We start from the raw sequence: 15,784 nt of genomic DNA on the forward strand, positions 1-15,784 counted from the left end.
GCCTTTAAGCTGCTTGGACAATCCTAGAAATTATATCATGGCTTCGGAAGCTTCTGATAGGCTAATTTACATCATTACATCATTACATCATTTGAGTCAATTGGAGGAGTACCTGTGGATGTATTTCAAGGCTTACCTTCAAACTCATGAGAAAATCAAAAGAAATCAGCCAAGACCTCAGAAAAGAAATTGTAGACCTCCACAAGTCTGGTTCATCCTTGGGAGCAATTTCCAAACGCCTGAAGGTACCATGTTCATCTGTACAAACAATAGTATGCAAGTATAAACACCATGGGACCACGCAGCCGTCATACCGCTCAGGAAGGAGACGCGTTCTGTCTCCTAGAAATTAACGTACTTTGGTGCGGAAAGTGCAAATCAATCCCAGAACAACAGCAAAGGACCTTGTGAAGATGCTGGAGGAAACAGGTACAAAAGCATCTATAGCCACAGTAAAACGAGGCTTGCATGCTGAAGAACACCATCCCAACAGTGAAGCACGGGGGTGGCAGCATCATGTTATGGCGTTGCTTTGCTGCAGGAGGGACTGGTGCACTTCACAAAATAGATGGCATCATGAGGTAGGAAAATTACAGTGGGGCAAAAAAGTATTTAGTCAGCCACCAACTGTGCAAGTTCTCCCACTTAAAAAGATGAGAGAGGCCTGTAATTTTCATCATAGGTACACAAAATGAGGGGAAAAAATCCAGAAATTACATTCTAGGATTTTTTATGAATTTATTTGCAAATTATGGTGGAAAATAAGTATTTGGTCAATAACAAAAGTTTCTCAATACTTTGTTATATACCCTTTGTTGGCAATGACAGAGGTCTTCACAAGGTTTTCACACACTGTTGCTGGTATTTTGGCCATTACTCCATTTAGATCTCTTCTAGAGCAGTGATGTTTTGGGGCTGTTGCTGGGCAACATGGACTTTCAACTCCCTCCAAAGATTTTCTATGGGGTTGAGATCTGGAGACTGGCTAGGCCACTCCAGGACCTTGAAATGCTTCTTACGAAGCCACTCCTTCATTGCCCGGGCGGTGTGTTTGGGATCATTGTCATGCTGAAAGACCCAGCAACGTTTCATCTTCAATTCCCTTGCTGATGGAAGGAGGTTTTCACTCAAAATCTCATGATTCATGGCCCCATTCATCCTTTCCTTTACACGGATCAGTCGTCCTGGTCCCTTTGCAGAAAAACAGCCCCAAAGCATGATGTTTCCACCCCCATGCTTCACAGTAGGTATGGTGTTCTTTGGATGCAACTCAGCATTCTTTGTCCTCCAAACACGACGAGTTTAGTTTTTACCAAAAAGTTATATTTTGGTTTCATGTGACCATATGACATTCTCCCAATCTTCTTCTGGATCTTCCAAATGCTCTCTAGCAAACTTCAGACGGGCCTGGACATGTACAGTGCCTTGCGAAAGTATTTGGCCCCCTTGAACTTTGCGACCTTTTGCCACATTTCAGGCTTCAAACATAAAGATATAAAACTGTATTTTTTTGTGAAGAATCAACAACAAGTGGGACACAATCATGAAGTGGAACAACATTTATTGGATATTTCAAACTTTTTTAACAAATCAAAAACTGAAAAATTGGGCATGCAAAATTATTCTTCCCCCTTAAGTTAATACTTTGTAGCGCCACCTTTTGCTGCGATTACAGCTGTAAGTCGCTTGGGGTATGTCTCTATCAGTTTTGCACATCGAGAGACTGAAATGTTTTCCCATTCCTCCTTGCAAAACAGCTCGAGCTCAGTGAGGTTGGATGGAGAGCATTTGTGAACAGCAGTTTTCAGTTCTTTCCACAGATTCTCAATTGGATTCAGGTCTGGACTTTGACTTGGCCATTCTAACACCTGGATATGTTTATTTTGAACCATTCCATTGTAGATTTTGCTTTATGTTTTGGATCATTGTCTTGTTGGAAGACAAATCTCCGTCCCAGTCTCAGGTCTTTTGCCATCAGGTTTTCTTCCAGAATGGTCCTGTATTTGGCTCCATCCATCTTCCCATCAATTTTAACCATCTTCCCTGTCCCTGCTGAAGAAAAGCAGGCCCAAACCATGATGCTGCCACCACCATGTTTGACAGTGGGGATGTTGTGTTCAGGGTGATGAGCTGTGTTGCTTTTACGCCAAACATAATGTTTTGCATTGTTGCCAAAAAGTTCAATTTTGGTTTCATCTGACCAGAGCACCTTCTTCCACATGTTTGGTGTGTCTCCCAGGTGGCTTGTGGCAAACTTTAAACAACACTTTTTATGGATATCTTTAAGAAATGGCTTTCTTCTTGCCACTCTTCCATAAAGGCCAGATTTGTGCAATATACGACTGATTGTTGTCCTGTGGACAGAGTCTCCCACCTCAGCTGTAGATCTCTGCAGTTCATCGAGAGTGATCATGGGCCTCTTGGCTGCATCTCTGATCAGTCTTCTCCTTGTATGAGCTGAAAGTTTAGAGGGACGGCCAGGTCTTGGTAGATTTGCAGTGGTCTGATACTCCTTCCATTTCAATATTATCGCTTGCACAGTGCTCCTTGGGATGTTTAAAGCTTGGGAAATATTTTTGTATCCAAATCTGGCTTTAAACTTCTTCGCAACAGTATCTCGGACCTGCCTGGTGTGTTCCTTGTTCTTCATGATGCTCTCTGCGCTTTTAACGGTCCTCTGAGACTATCACAGTGCAGGTGCATTTATACGGAGACTTGATTACACACAGGTGGATTGTATTCATTAGTCATTTAGGTCAACATTGGATCATTCAGAGATCCTCACTGAACTTCTGGAGAGAGTTTGCTGCACTGAAAGTAAAGGGGCTGAATAATTTTGCACGCCCAATTTTTCAGTTTTTTATTTGTTAAAAAAGTTTGAAATATCCAATAAATGTCGTTCCACTTCATGATTGTGTCCCACTTGTTGTTGATTCTTCACAAAAAAATACAGTTTTATATCTTTATGTTTGAAGCTTGAAATGTGGCAAAAGGTCGCAAAGTTCAAGGGGGCCGAATACTTTCGCAAGGCACTGTACTGGCTTAAGCAGGGGGACACGTCTGACACTGCAGGATTTGAGTCCCTGGCGGCGTAGTGTGTTACTGATGGTAAGCTTTGTTACTTTGGTCCCAGCTCTCTGCAGGTCATTCACTGGGTCCCCCCGTGTGGGTCTGGGATTTTTGCTCACCGTTCTTGTGATCATTTTGACCCCACGGGGTGAGATCTTGCGTGGAGCCCCAGATCGAGGGAGATTATCAGTGGTCTTGTATGTCTTCCATTTCCTAATAATTGCTCCCACAGTTGATTTCTTCAAACCAAGCTGCTTACCTATTGCAGATTCAGTCTTCCCAGCCTGGTGCAGGTCTACAATTTTGTTTCTGGTGTCCTTTGACAGCTCTTTGGTCTTGGCCATAGTGGAGTTTGGAGTGTGACTGTTTGAGGTTGTGGACAGGTGTATTTTATCCTGATAACAAGTTCAAACAGGTGACATTAATACAGGTAACGAGTGGAGGACAGAGGAGCCTCTTAAAGAAGAAGTTACAGGTCTGTGAGAGACCGATATCTTGCTTGTTTGTAGGTGACCAAGTACTTATTTTCCACCATAATTTGCAAATAAATAAATTTAAAATCATACAATGTGATTTTCTGGATTTTTTTTCTCATTTTGTCTGTCATAGTTGAAGTGTACCTATGATGAAAATTACGGGCCTCTCTCATCTTTTTAAGTGGGAGAACTTGCACAATTGGTGACTGACTAAATACTTTTTTGGCCCACTGTATGTTGCTATATTGAAGCAACATCTCAAGACATCAGTTTGGTCGCAAATGGGTTTTCCAAATGGACAATGACCCAAAGCATACTTCCAAAGTTGTGGCAAAATGGCTTTAGGACAACAAAGTCAAGGTATTGGAGTGGCTATCATAAAGCCCTGACCTCAATCCTATAGAAAATATGTGGGCAGAACTGAAAAAGCATGTGTGAGGAAGGAGGCCTTACAAACCCGACTCAGTTACACCAGCTCTGTCACGAGGAATGGGCCAAATTTCACCCACTTATTGTGGGAAGCTTGTGGAAGGCTACGCAAAATGTTTGACCCAAGTTAAACCATTTAAAGGCAATGCTATCAAATACTAATTGAGTGTATAAACTTCTGACATACTGGGAATGTGATGAAAGAAATAAAAGCTCAAATAAATCATTCTCTCTACTATTATTATGACATTTCACATTCTTAAAATAAAACGGTGATCCTAACTGACCTAAAACAGGGAATTTTTACTAGGATTTACATGTCAGTAATTGTGAACTGAGTTGAAATGTATTTGGCTAAGGTGTATGGAAACTTCCGACTTCAGCGGTTTTTATTTCTTAGGGGGTAGATCAGCTTTAATATTGCAGATAGATAGTAGCTTCCATCAATGTAACTGTCTGCATCATTTCCAATCCTCCATATATCTTTATATATATATATATAGTATATTTTCCTTTATGTTTTTCCCCTAATCCACCCCTCGCCTAATTGGAGTAAACTAATGGACAACAACACTTAAGTTTCTACTTCCAGTTCATACATGCTATATACATTTTACGGACACAATGTATTTTACATAGTTCTCTTTTGTTTGTTTTTAAACCCAGTAAAATAAAATTGTATTTGTCACATGCTCCGAATACAACAGTTGTAGACCTTACCGTGAAATGCTTACTTTACAAGCCCTTATCCAACAATGCAGTTCAAGAAATAAAGTTAAGAAAATATTTATTTATTAAATAAACTTAAGTAATACAATTTAAAAAACACAGGGCTTGACTTGTTAATTGTTTACTCCATGTGTAACTCTGTGTTGTCTGCTCACACTGCTATGCTTTATCTTGGCCAGGTCGCAGTTGCAAATGAGAACTTGTTCTCAACTAGCCTACCTGGTTAAATAAAGGTGAAATAAAAACAATCAAATAAGAGTAACGAGGCTGTATACAGGGGTTACTGGTACCAAGTCAATGTGCGGGGGTACAGTTGAGTTGAGGTCATTTGTACATGTAGGTAGAGGGGTAAAGAGAGTATGCCTAGATAATAAACAGCGAGTAGCAGCAGTGTTAAAAAAAAGGGTTGGGGGGGTCATTGGAAATTATCCGGGTGGCCAATTGATTAATTGTTCAGCATCCTTATGGCTTGGGGGTAGAAACTGTTAAGGAGCCTTTTGGTCCTAGACTTGGTGCTACGGTACCGCTTGCCGTGCAGTAGCATAGAAAACGTCTATGACTTGGGTGACTGGAGTCTTTGACAATTTCTTGGGTCTTCCTCTGACACCGCCTAGTAGATAGGTCCTGGGTGGCAGGAAGCTTGGCCCCAGTGATGTACTGGGCCGTATGCACTGCCCTCTGTAGCGCTTTACAGTCAGATGCCGAGCAGTTGCCATACCAGGCGGTGATGCAACCAATGTTCTCGGTGGTGCAGCAGTATAATGTTTTTGAGGATCTGGGGACCCATTCCAAATCTTGTCAGTCTCCTGAGGGGGAGAAGTTGTCCAATCAATTTAATTTACCACAGGTGGACTCCAATCTAGTTGTAGAAACAACTCAAGCATGATCCATGGAAACAGGATGCACCTGAGCTAAATTTTGAGTCTCATAGCAAAGGGTGCTATGGGCACGTCATTCAGGCGGCAATGGAGAACAAAAGGGGTCTAGCCCTAAGAAGTTATGTAAATAAGGTATTTCCGTTTAAATTTTTTATACATTTGCAAAATGTATTTAAAACAATGTGTTTTCGCTTTGTCATGATGGGGTTTTGTGTGTATGAAGAAAAAACGTATTTAATCCATTTTAGAATCAGGCTGTGACATAACAAGTTAAATCTAGGCTTGGTTTCCTCTATCGTAATCACTCCTCTTTCACCCCAGCTGCCAAACTAACCCTGATTCAGATGACCATCCTACCCATGCTAGATTACGGAGACGTAATTTATAGATCGGCAGGTAAGGGTGCTCTAGAGCGGCCAGATGTTCTTTACCCTTCGGCCATCAGATTTGACACCAATGCTCCTTATAGGACACATCCCTGCACTCTGTACTCCTCTGTATACTGGGCATCTCTGTATACCCGTTGCAAGACCCATTGGTTGATGCTTATTTATAAAACCCTCTTACGCCTCACTATCTGAGATATCTACTGCAGCCCTCATCCACCACAACCGTTCTGCCAGTCACATTCTGTTAAAGGTCCCCAAAGCACACCCATCTCTGGGTCGCTCGTCTTTTCAGTTCGCTGCAGCTAACGACTGGAACGAGCTGCACAAACACTCAAACGGGACAGTTTTATCTCAATCTCTTCATTCAAAGACTCAATCATGGACACTCTTACTGACAGTTGTGGCTGCTTTGCATGATGTAATGTTGTCTCTACCTTCCTGCCCTTTGTGCTGTTGTCTGTCCCCAATAATGTTTGTACCATGTTTTGTGCTGCTACCATGTTGTGCTGTTGCCATGTTGTTGTCATGTTGTGTTGCTACCATGTTGTGTTGTCATGTGTTGCTGCCTAGCTATGTTGCTGTCTTATAGGTCTCTCTTTATGTAGTGGTGTGTTGTCTCTCTTGTCGTGATGTGTCTTTTGTCCTATATATTTTTTCTTAATTTTAAAAAATATTAAAAAATATATGTATATTTTTTAATCCCAGCCCACGTCCCCGCAGAAGGCCTTTTGCCTTTTGGTAGGCCATCATTGTAAATAAGAATTTGTTATTAACTGACTTGCCTAGTTAATTAAAATAAATAAATAAAAACATGATTACCATTTAAGGTCAGTGAAGTCACAGTTTCACTGAGGACATTTCTCAGATTTCACACATACTTGACATCAGTGACAGGGGTGGAAGGGAGTAGTGTTTAAAATCTATGTGTACTATTTTTATTCTACATGGCTCGTTGGTCTAGGGGTATGATTCTCGCTTTGGGTGCGAGAGGTCCCGGGTTCAAATCCCGGACGAGCCCACCTTTTGAGGAAATAAATTGCCTTTATTCAGTTTGTGAACATGTCGAGCCAATGAAAACGGGGAGAAGTTTAAATATGAGATGGGATTTTTTTTCAGTCCGGTTTGTTGGTGGCTAAGGACTGTGTCCAGGCACTCCACGTTGCGTCGTGGTAAGAACAGCCCTTAGCCGTAGTATATTGGCCAAATACCACACCTCCTCGGGCATGATTGACACTATAGTATTATAAGGACTGTCAACAACAGGCAAGGCTACTTTATAAATTATGTTATCTGTCAACCGCTGTGAAAATTCGATGTTTTATTTTTTTACCTGTAACACTATAGTCATGCATAGTCCTCAATTTCCACAATACAAACGATAACAGGCAAGTCTACAGTTCTTCATAAACATGTCAGTCACAAAGGTTTTGTTTGCAAATCTGACAATGTATGTAAAACTTCCAAGACAGTGTTTGTGACTACCACCAGAGGGCAGTCTAACAGTAGAATTGTACTCAGAAAAAACTTGCCACATCACAACACTGGAAATTGACACAGACTTATGAGGAGGAGGAAGAGACGAAAGTTTAACTGTAGGACAAGAATTTCGTTGATGGCTCGTTGGTCTAGGGGTATGATTCTCGCTTAGGGTGCGAGAGGTCCCGGGTTCAAATCCCGGACGAGCCCAGTTTTTGGTGGAAAAGGTTGCTTATATTTAGGGTTATTGTGGTTATTTTAGTAATTGAAAAGTCACGGATAAAGTGGTGAGAAATATTGTAACAATAGGAAAATGGTAGCCTGTAAAGAAATAAACTACAACTACACTATACTATATTCAAGTTGTAAAATAATTTGTATTCGACTTTCTATGTATAGTATTTTATGAATAGATAAGACATGAAACAGGAACAATGACGACTGGGGAAGAAACCAAAGGGAGTGACATATTAAGGGCAGGTAATCAAGGAGGTGATGGAGTCCAGTTGAGTGTCATGATGCACGTACCGCTGGTGACAAGTGTACGCCCTAACGAGCAGCCAGCCTAGTGACCTAGAGGCCGGAGAGGGAACACACGTGACAAACATAGTTCCAGCAGATCACCTTATTGTATGGGCCATTTTTAAACGTGCCTGTAAAGGCCATGCAATTCAGTACTCATCTTTAAAACAGAAGCAATTTCGGTCAAAAGAGTCCACATTAATAAAAGGAAATGAAAGGACTAACTACAGATAGATAGCAATAGAAACTTTACCATAGAGGCACAGAATAAGTTAGAGGAAAAACTAAAAGAAATGGAGGAACTTATTCAAGAAAGATAAAGTGTAATTTGTTATACAAATAAAGCAAACTGGATGGAATATGGGGGGAAAATGCAGCAATTTCTTTTTTAATCTTGAACATAGAAATGCTACCAAAGATAATTTACTAAAACTTGCTACAAATGACAGAGTCATAAAAACAAAGAGAGTCGCACACTCCACATGTATAAACTTCCAGTCATTTATTGGGTAAAACACCAACGTTTCGGCGTCCCTGTGCCTTCTTCAAGGTAATGTGATGAATGCTTGAAACAGGTTAGATAGACAAAACAGTGCAATTAGTGCAACCAATGACAATAGTGAGGGGTGTGTCATAATTATTAGGTTGATTAGAATGAATTGAGTGAAACTGTTGAAAGACAAACGTTTACAGCATATTGAATATATTGCACTATTGTTAGCATAAGATTAGCATCAACATACATTATTGTTTAATTTAATTACACATACGTTGAAAAGTTTGAGGTCACTTAAAAGTGTCCTTGTTTTTGAAAGAAAAAGTGGCCTTTAAACGAGTTGAATATATGGAGCATCAGCATTTGTGGGTTTGATTACAGGCTCAAAATGGTCAGAAACAAAGAACTTTCTTCTGAAACTCCTGTCTATTCTTGTTCTGAGAAATGAAGGCTATTCCATGCAAGAAATTGCCAAGAACCTGAAAATCACATACAACGCTGTGTACTACTCCCTTCACAGAACAGAGCAAACTGGCCCTAACCAGTATAGAAAGAAGAGTGGGAGGCCCCGGTGCACAACTGAGCAAGAGGACAAGTACATTAGAGTGTATAGTTAGAGAAACAGACGCCTCACAAGTCCTCAACTGGCAGCTTCATTAAATAGTACCCGCAAAACACCAGCCTCAGCGTCAACAGTGAAGAGGCGACTCCGGGAATGCTGGCCTTCTAGGGGAGTAATATTTTGGTTTAACCGTAATGCATAATAAGCATCATCAACAGGGGGAACATATTGGGTGTATGCTGATAAAAATGTATATATTCTTTCTACAGCTTAAGACTTGTTCATAGAAAATATAGTAGTTTATAAAAGGGCCTGAGATCAAAGTAAATATTCCGACCACTAGGGGTCAATGTTTTTAAACAGGATATCCAGTAGGCATCCTTCTGTAGTAGTAGAATCTTGATGTTACCTCCTCTCCTTGGTAGAGCAACATGCTCAATGCCTGTGTATTTGAGGGAGGAGATGGTTAGCTTCAACAAAGTGAGCTGCTACTGGATAGTCAGTGTTCTTACACCCAATTGAGCAGCAGTGTTCAGCTATGCGTTGTCTTTTCGTTTGTCCTACGTAGGATTTCCCACATGAACAGGTGATGAGATAGAGGGAGTAAATCTGTCTTGCATGAGATGATACCCTTAACAGGGATTTTTCTACCTGTATGTGAGTGTCTGAAGAAGGATATTCTTGTCATGCTATTGCACTGTGCGCATGAGCAATATTTGTAGTTTCCATTTGGAATGGGCGTGTCTGAGTGGGTGTCTGAGTGGGTTCAGGGAGCAGATCAGATCTCACCAAGCTATCTCCAATATTGCGACCACACTTATAGACCACCAGTGGTGGTTCCTTGAAGAGGTGTGCGATTATTTTGTCTGATTGAAGAATATGCCAGTGCTTTTTCAGGATTTCTTTCATTTTCTCCGAACACTTGGTGTGCTTAGTGCAAAAGACTGTTTTTCTTCTTTGGTTTAGTTTTTTTTAGCAATTCCTCTCTTGGTTTTTGAGATATTTGCATCACTGCAGCATCAACAGTTTTGTCCATGTAGCCTCTCATTTAGTGTCTAAGTCTGTATGTAATGCATCATTCTCTTTGCTGATTCAAAGGTCTAGGTAGATTATTTCTCTCTCATCAGTATGTTTGGTGATTTTCAGATATTCAGAGCTCTCCTTTACCAGAGTTTGGAATTAATTCATTCCTGCTGACTTCCTTCCCAGAGCACAAAGACATAATCTATTTATCTATTCCATATGAGGATTTTAGAAAGTAGGGGGAGTGTCTCTGTTTGTGAATGAGTGCTTCCTCAAATTGTCTCACATACAGGTTTGCATAGTTGGGGGCAAAGGGGGAGCCCATAGTTACACTACAAAATTGAAGGAAAAAGTCTGACTCAACGATGAAGTCGTTTTTGGATAATTCCAGTTCAGTGAGTTGCAAGATGCAATCATTGGATGGAGCAAGGGTAGGGTCTTTCTGCTGAAGGATGTGTTACAGTGCCTGCAAGCCTCCAGTATGTGGGATGTTAGTGTACAAGCTCTCCCCATCAAAGGTGGCCAGCAGGGTGCCCTCTGGTATCCTTCCTAAGCCCTCTATCAATGAGATCATGTGACTAGTGTCTTTGACATAAGATGGGAGATTCTCAACCATAGGTTTAATGTGGTGGTCCACAAACTTAGAAATGTTGGAAGTCACAGAGTCAATTGCTGCTACAATGGGTCTACCTAGGAGAGGAGACACTTGTTTGTGGAATTTAGCATTGTATTGTCACGCCTTGGTCATAGTATTTTGTGTTTTCGTTATATATTTGGTCAGGCCAGGGTGTGACATGGGTTTATTTTGTTGTGTTTCGTATTGGGGTTTTGTAGGCATTGGGATTGCGGCTGAGTAGGGGTGTTGCATAGGTTTGGCTGCCTGAGGCGGTTCTCAATCAGAGTCAGGTGATTCTCGTTGTCTCTGATTGGGAACCATATTTAGGTAGCCGGGGTTTCACTGTGTATTTTGTGGGTGATTGTTCCTGTATTTGTGTTAGTTAGCACCAGACAGGCTCAGTCACTTTGGTTTTTCTTTTTTCCTTGTTTTGGAAGAGAAGAGAACGAGCGCCATTCTCCTTGCGGAGATGGTGCTAAATACATCAACACGGTCGGTCCCTGGGATTGGGCTGGCCAACACGATTCGGTTTGCTTGGAAGGAAAAGGAGTTGGAGCCTTTAGGACAGGAAACTTTTGGAAGGATAATATTGATGGGGATTCTAAAGCTGACGGTGAAGGACGTGTTTTGTTTCCAAGGCAACTCGTTGGAGGGAGCATACGACGTGGCACTATATACAGAGGAAAAACACGATGATATCCTGAGAAGGGCAAGAGCAGTGGGAGGTGAGAGGCCGATGAGCCACTATGAAATAACAAGCCTGGCGAAGAACAACTTTAGGGTTGTAACTGTCAACATTTACAACCCATACGTTAAGGACGAAGAGGTGAGGGCCTTTCTGGGGAGATACATGGATAACGTCTCCTCAGCAAGGCACCTCAAAGACTCCCTTGGGTTTTGGAATGGGAGGAGAGGCTTCCAGGCCCTCCTCAGGGAGGACCCAAAGGGACATGGTGGCTACCTCCATCCTCCTGCTATGTTCTTCCTAGGGGCTGACAGGGGGACGTTGTTTTATGCACGTCAGCCCCCATTTTGCAGGCGCTGTATGGCCTACGGCCACATTTTCGCCTCGTGCAGTACAAGAAAATGCAGATTTTGTGGATCTGAGGAACACGAGGCGAGGGATTGTGACAAGCCTAAGGCGTGCCACGGGTGTGGATCGTCAGCACAACTGTGGCGGGGGTGCCCGGCTCGTCAGAGGTCATATGCGTCTGTGGCTGGGGGGGAGCAGGAGCGGGGGATGGGGGAAGAAGAGGAGGGGAAGGAAGCACGCCTCATGACCAGAGTACAGGTCCAGAGGGGAATGCCGCAAGGAAGGAGGAGGAGCAAGAAGAGGCGGATGGAAGAGAGAAGGAAACGGAAGGCACGGGAGTGGGAGAACCAGGAAAAGCGGCGGAAGACGGCAACCGAGTGGAGGAGCATGAGAGAGAAGAAAGCGAGGGAGAAGTGGTGGAGTAGGAGACAGTGGAAGAGCAAGTGGAGTGGGAGGAAAGTGCCCTGGTGGAAGAGATGAGGGGTATGGTGGAGGAGCTGGCGGGGGGGAGGAGGGTGGTATCTCTCCACTGCCGCCATCACCAAAGAAGAGAATGAAGAGGAGGGTGCGATTGGCCGACAGTGAGAGGATGGTCAAGAGAGTGATGGGGGTGGGAGAAACCTCTGGGTTGCTGCTGGTTTCCCCAGGCCCTCAACTTCTGTTGGGTGGGGACACACCTAACAAGACTCAGGACTGGGTACAGGAGGAGGTGGGGAGTTTTTTTGTTTGGGGACTCAGCCTCCCCGATTTTTTTCCAAACCAGCTGCAGCACTGGGGAGGGGGAGGAGTGTGGGGGTAGACCCAGGGTGCAGGGCACCTCGGAGCCAAACACTATTCCTGCATCCTGGGTTGGTGAGATGGAGGAAGAGGGGGGGATGTCGGGAGTACGGATGGTGTTTTCACCGGTAGATATGGAACAGGGGAGCATCGGGTGAGTCTCCAGTTTTTGATTTTTTCTGTCTGGGTTTAGAATGAGTGTATTACATGTTTTTATTTGATTCTTTCATGGGGTCTAATTTTACTTTTGTTACTTTAAATGTTCGGGGTTTAAGGGATTTTGTTAAGAGGAGGGCGGTTTTTAGTTATTTGGAAGGTGTGGGGTTTGATTTTTGTTTTTTACAGGAGGTTCACCTGAGGGATGGAGGGGATGTTAGTAGGTTTAAGAGGGAGTGGGACAAGGGGGAGTCGGTTTGGGGTATTGGGGGGGTGCACTCATCGGGGGTAGGGATTTTGTGTGGGCACAGGGAGGTAAAAGTGGAGGATTCTTTTGTGGTAATGCAGGGGAGGGTTATAGGGATGGATGTCACGATAAGGGATTGTAAATTTAGATTAGTGGTGGTGTATGGGCCACAGGTGGTGGCAGACAGGAGGGAGATGGTGGACTGTCTGACGCCCCTGTGTGTCACAAATAGGAAATTAGTGATAGGGGGGGATTTTAATACAGATTTAGGAATAGGGGGGGGATAGCAGTGCAGGCGCCATCACCAGGCTAATGGCTTGCCATGGTCTGGTTGATGGTGGTCTGCACACTACTCCGAAAATGGCCGGTCCTACATGGCGCAACTCCAGGGGGGTTGAGCGGAGGCTCGACTATGTTTTTGTACCCAGGTCTTTGGGTAAGTTGTCTGGGAGGCTGTTGCCCGTTTTCTTTTCGGATCACGGCGGGGTGCTCCTGCGGGTGGGGTCGCCAGTCTGCCTCTTTGGTAGGGGGTACTGGAAGTTAGATCGGGATGTGCTGGAGGAGCAGGCTTTTGTTGACGGGTTTTATGGTTTCTTTTGGAGGCTTGAAGGCCTCCGGTCCATGTGCGAGGGGGTGTTAGAGTGGTGGGAATTAGTTAAGGTGAGGATTAGGGCTTTTATAATAGGGTATTGCAAGAGGAATAAAAGGGAGGAGAGGAGGGTGGTGGATCGTATTCAAAGGTTAATTGACCTCGAGTACGAGGCAGGCAGGCAACCTCGGCAGGTCGTTTGACTGGGAGAGATCCGCAACCCTAAAGGCGCAGCTCAGGGAGTTGCAGGAGCGGAAGGCTCGAGCTTTCCTGGAGCGTGCGCATAGTGGCTTTCTAGAACACAATGAGACTTGTTCTGCTATATTCTTTAAGTCGGTTAGGGCCAGACAGAGTAGGAAGGTAATGCATGGCGTTAGGGAAGAAAATGGTAGTATAGTTAGAAAACCAGAGGAAATGGTCAGGGTGACAACTGATCATTTCCAAGGTTTATTTAAGGAAAGGGAAATAGATGTAGAGCAGGGAAATGTGTTTTTAGAACACTTGTCCAGGCGGTTGCCGGAGGACATTAGAGAAGTGATGGAGGCCCAGATCTCACTAGAAGAGGTTGAGAGCGCTCTTAGGAGGATGGGAAAAGGGAAGGTGCCTGGGATGGATGGGCTGCCGGCTGAGTTTTATCTCAAGTTTTGGGGTATACTTGGACCAGTGGTCCTCGAAGTCTTGAAGGCCATCCTTGAGACGGGGGTCCCAGGGGGGATCAATGGCTGTTGGTGTGCTGTCACTTTTATATAAGAAGGGGGAAGTAACAGACCTTGGCAACTGGCGGCCGTTGACCATGCTGTGTGTAGATTACAAGCTACTTGTAAAGGTTTTAGCAGACCGGTTGCGCACAGCCCTTCCCTACATCGTCCATGAGGATCAGACGTGCGGGGTAGAGGGCCGCTCTATTAGATGGAACCTACAGTTAATCAGGGACTCCATCGCTTGGGTTGAAGATAGAGGACTGCCTTTAATGGTAGCAGCGCTAGATCAGGCGAAAGCCTTTGATCGCGTGAATAGATCCTTTTTATTCAGAGTGTTCGGTCGATTAGGATTTGGGGAGAAGTTCATAGGATGGATTCGTACATTATATGTCGGAGCGGGGTGCCGAGTTAGTGTAAATAGTCACTTGGGTGACGTTTTTGACCTCTCGTCTGGGGTCAGGCAGGGGTGCCCACTCTCGGCTCTCCTCTTCGTTCTGTACATGGAGCCTCTGGGGGCTGCCATTAGGGCAGACACAGGGGTGGAAGGCTTGTTGATCCCTGGAAGTGGTGGGCTGCGTGTTAAGATGACGCAGTACGCCGACGACACTTCCTTGCTGCTGTGCAAGGACTCGTGCCTGACAAGGTCCCTTGCCATCTTTGGGGATTTCACCTGAGCGTCGGGAGCGGTTCTGAACCATGCAAAGTCTTCCGTCAAGTTTTTTGGAAGATGGCGCGGTAGAACGGATGTGCCCGGGGGGGTTCTCTCTCTGTGAGGGGGCCCTGAGGATTCTCGGGGTCCATTGAGACCTCCGGCTCAGCGACGCTAAACTGGAACATGCATATCGCAGTGGTACAGAGGAAGCTAGCAATGTGGAAGGCTAGGTATTTGTCTTTTATGGGTAAAGTCCTGGTCCTAAAGGTGGATGTGTTGCCGTCTCTTTTGTATTTGGCGTACATCTACCCATTGCCGGCTTGTCTGGAGGAGGCCTCTAGTGAGGCTTGTGTTTCAGTTCATGTGGATTGGCACGCATGCTCTGTCCCATCGGGGAGGGAGGTAGGGGGGTACCACATTTCCCCCTCAAGCTGGATGCAATTTTTGTTTCTTTCTTGTTAACGGAGCTTGCTCATCCAGTGATACACCCGTCCGGTTACCTCCTGCGGGTGTTCTTCTCGTATCAGGCGAGAAGCGTAATGGTGTGGTCTAACACGGGTCCTCGGGCGGAACAGCTGCCGTGGCACTTTGGTCATGCGGCTGCGTGCACACCCTGAGGTTGAAGTTGCCCGAGTAGGTTTAGATCACAGGCACCTGTACGAGGAGGTCTTAAAGGCAGGGAGTCCGGCGCCTGTAGTGGGCATTTCGGAAGTGGTCTGGGAGGGAGTGCAGGCGCGGGGTCTGGACAACAGGCTCAAGGACCTGAATTGGTTGAGCCTCCATAAGTGCTTGCCGGTACGTTCCATCATGTACCGGTATAATTTGGTGCAATCCCCCACCTGTCCAAGATCCTCTTGTGGCAGGGAGGAGACTGTGCGCCATGTCTTTTGGGACTGTGACTTTGCCGGAGTAGTATGGGCTAGGGCACGGGTGTTAGGTTTGGTAAGGGGGGATTTTGTATTGA

At 44.5% G+C, this 15,784-nt stretch overlaps 2 non-coding genes across 2 annotated transcripts; both read left to right on the plus strand.

Moving 5' to 3' along the window:
• The first annotated feature begins 6,916 nt into the window (after positions 1–6,916).
• On the plus strand, positions 6,917–6,988 carry trnap-ugg (transfer RNA proline (anticodon UGG)). Its single transcript has one exon. It is a non-coding gene; the product is annotated as a tRNA-Pro (tRNA).
• A 596-nt stretch (positions 6,989–7,584) lies between these two features.
• Positions 7,585–7,656, plus strand: trnap-agg (transfer RNA proline (anticodon AGG)). The gene has a single exon. It is a non-coding gene; the product is annotated as a tRNA-Pro (tRNA).
• Positions 7,657–15,784: the final 8,128 nt, after the last annotated feature.

Source organism: Oncorhynchus kisutch, linkage group LG4 (assembly GCF_002021735.2).
Source record: "Oncorhynchus kisutch isolate 150728-3 linkage group LG4, Okis_V2, whole genome shotgun sequence".
Classification (NCBI taxonomy): domain Eukaryota; kingdom Metazoa; phylum Chordata; class Actinopteri; order Salmoniformes; family Salmonidae; genus Oncorhynchus; species Oncorhynchus kisutch.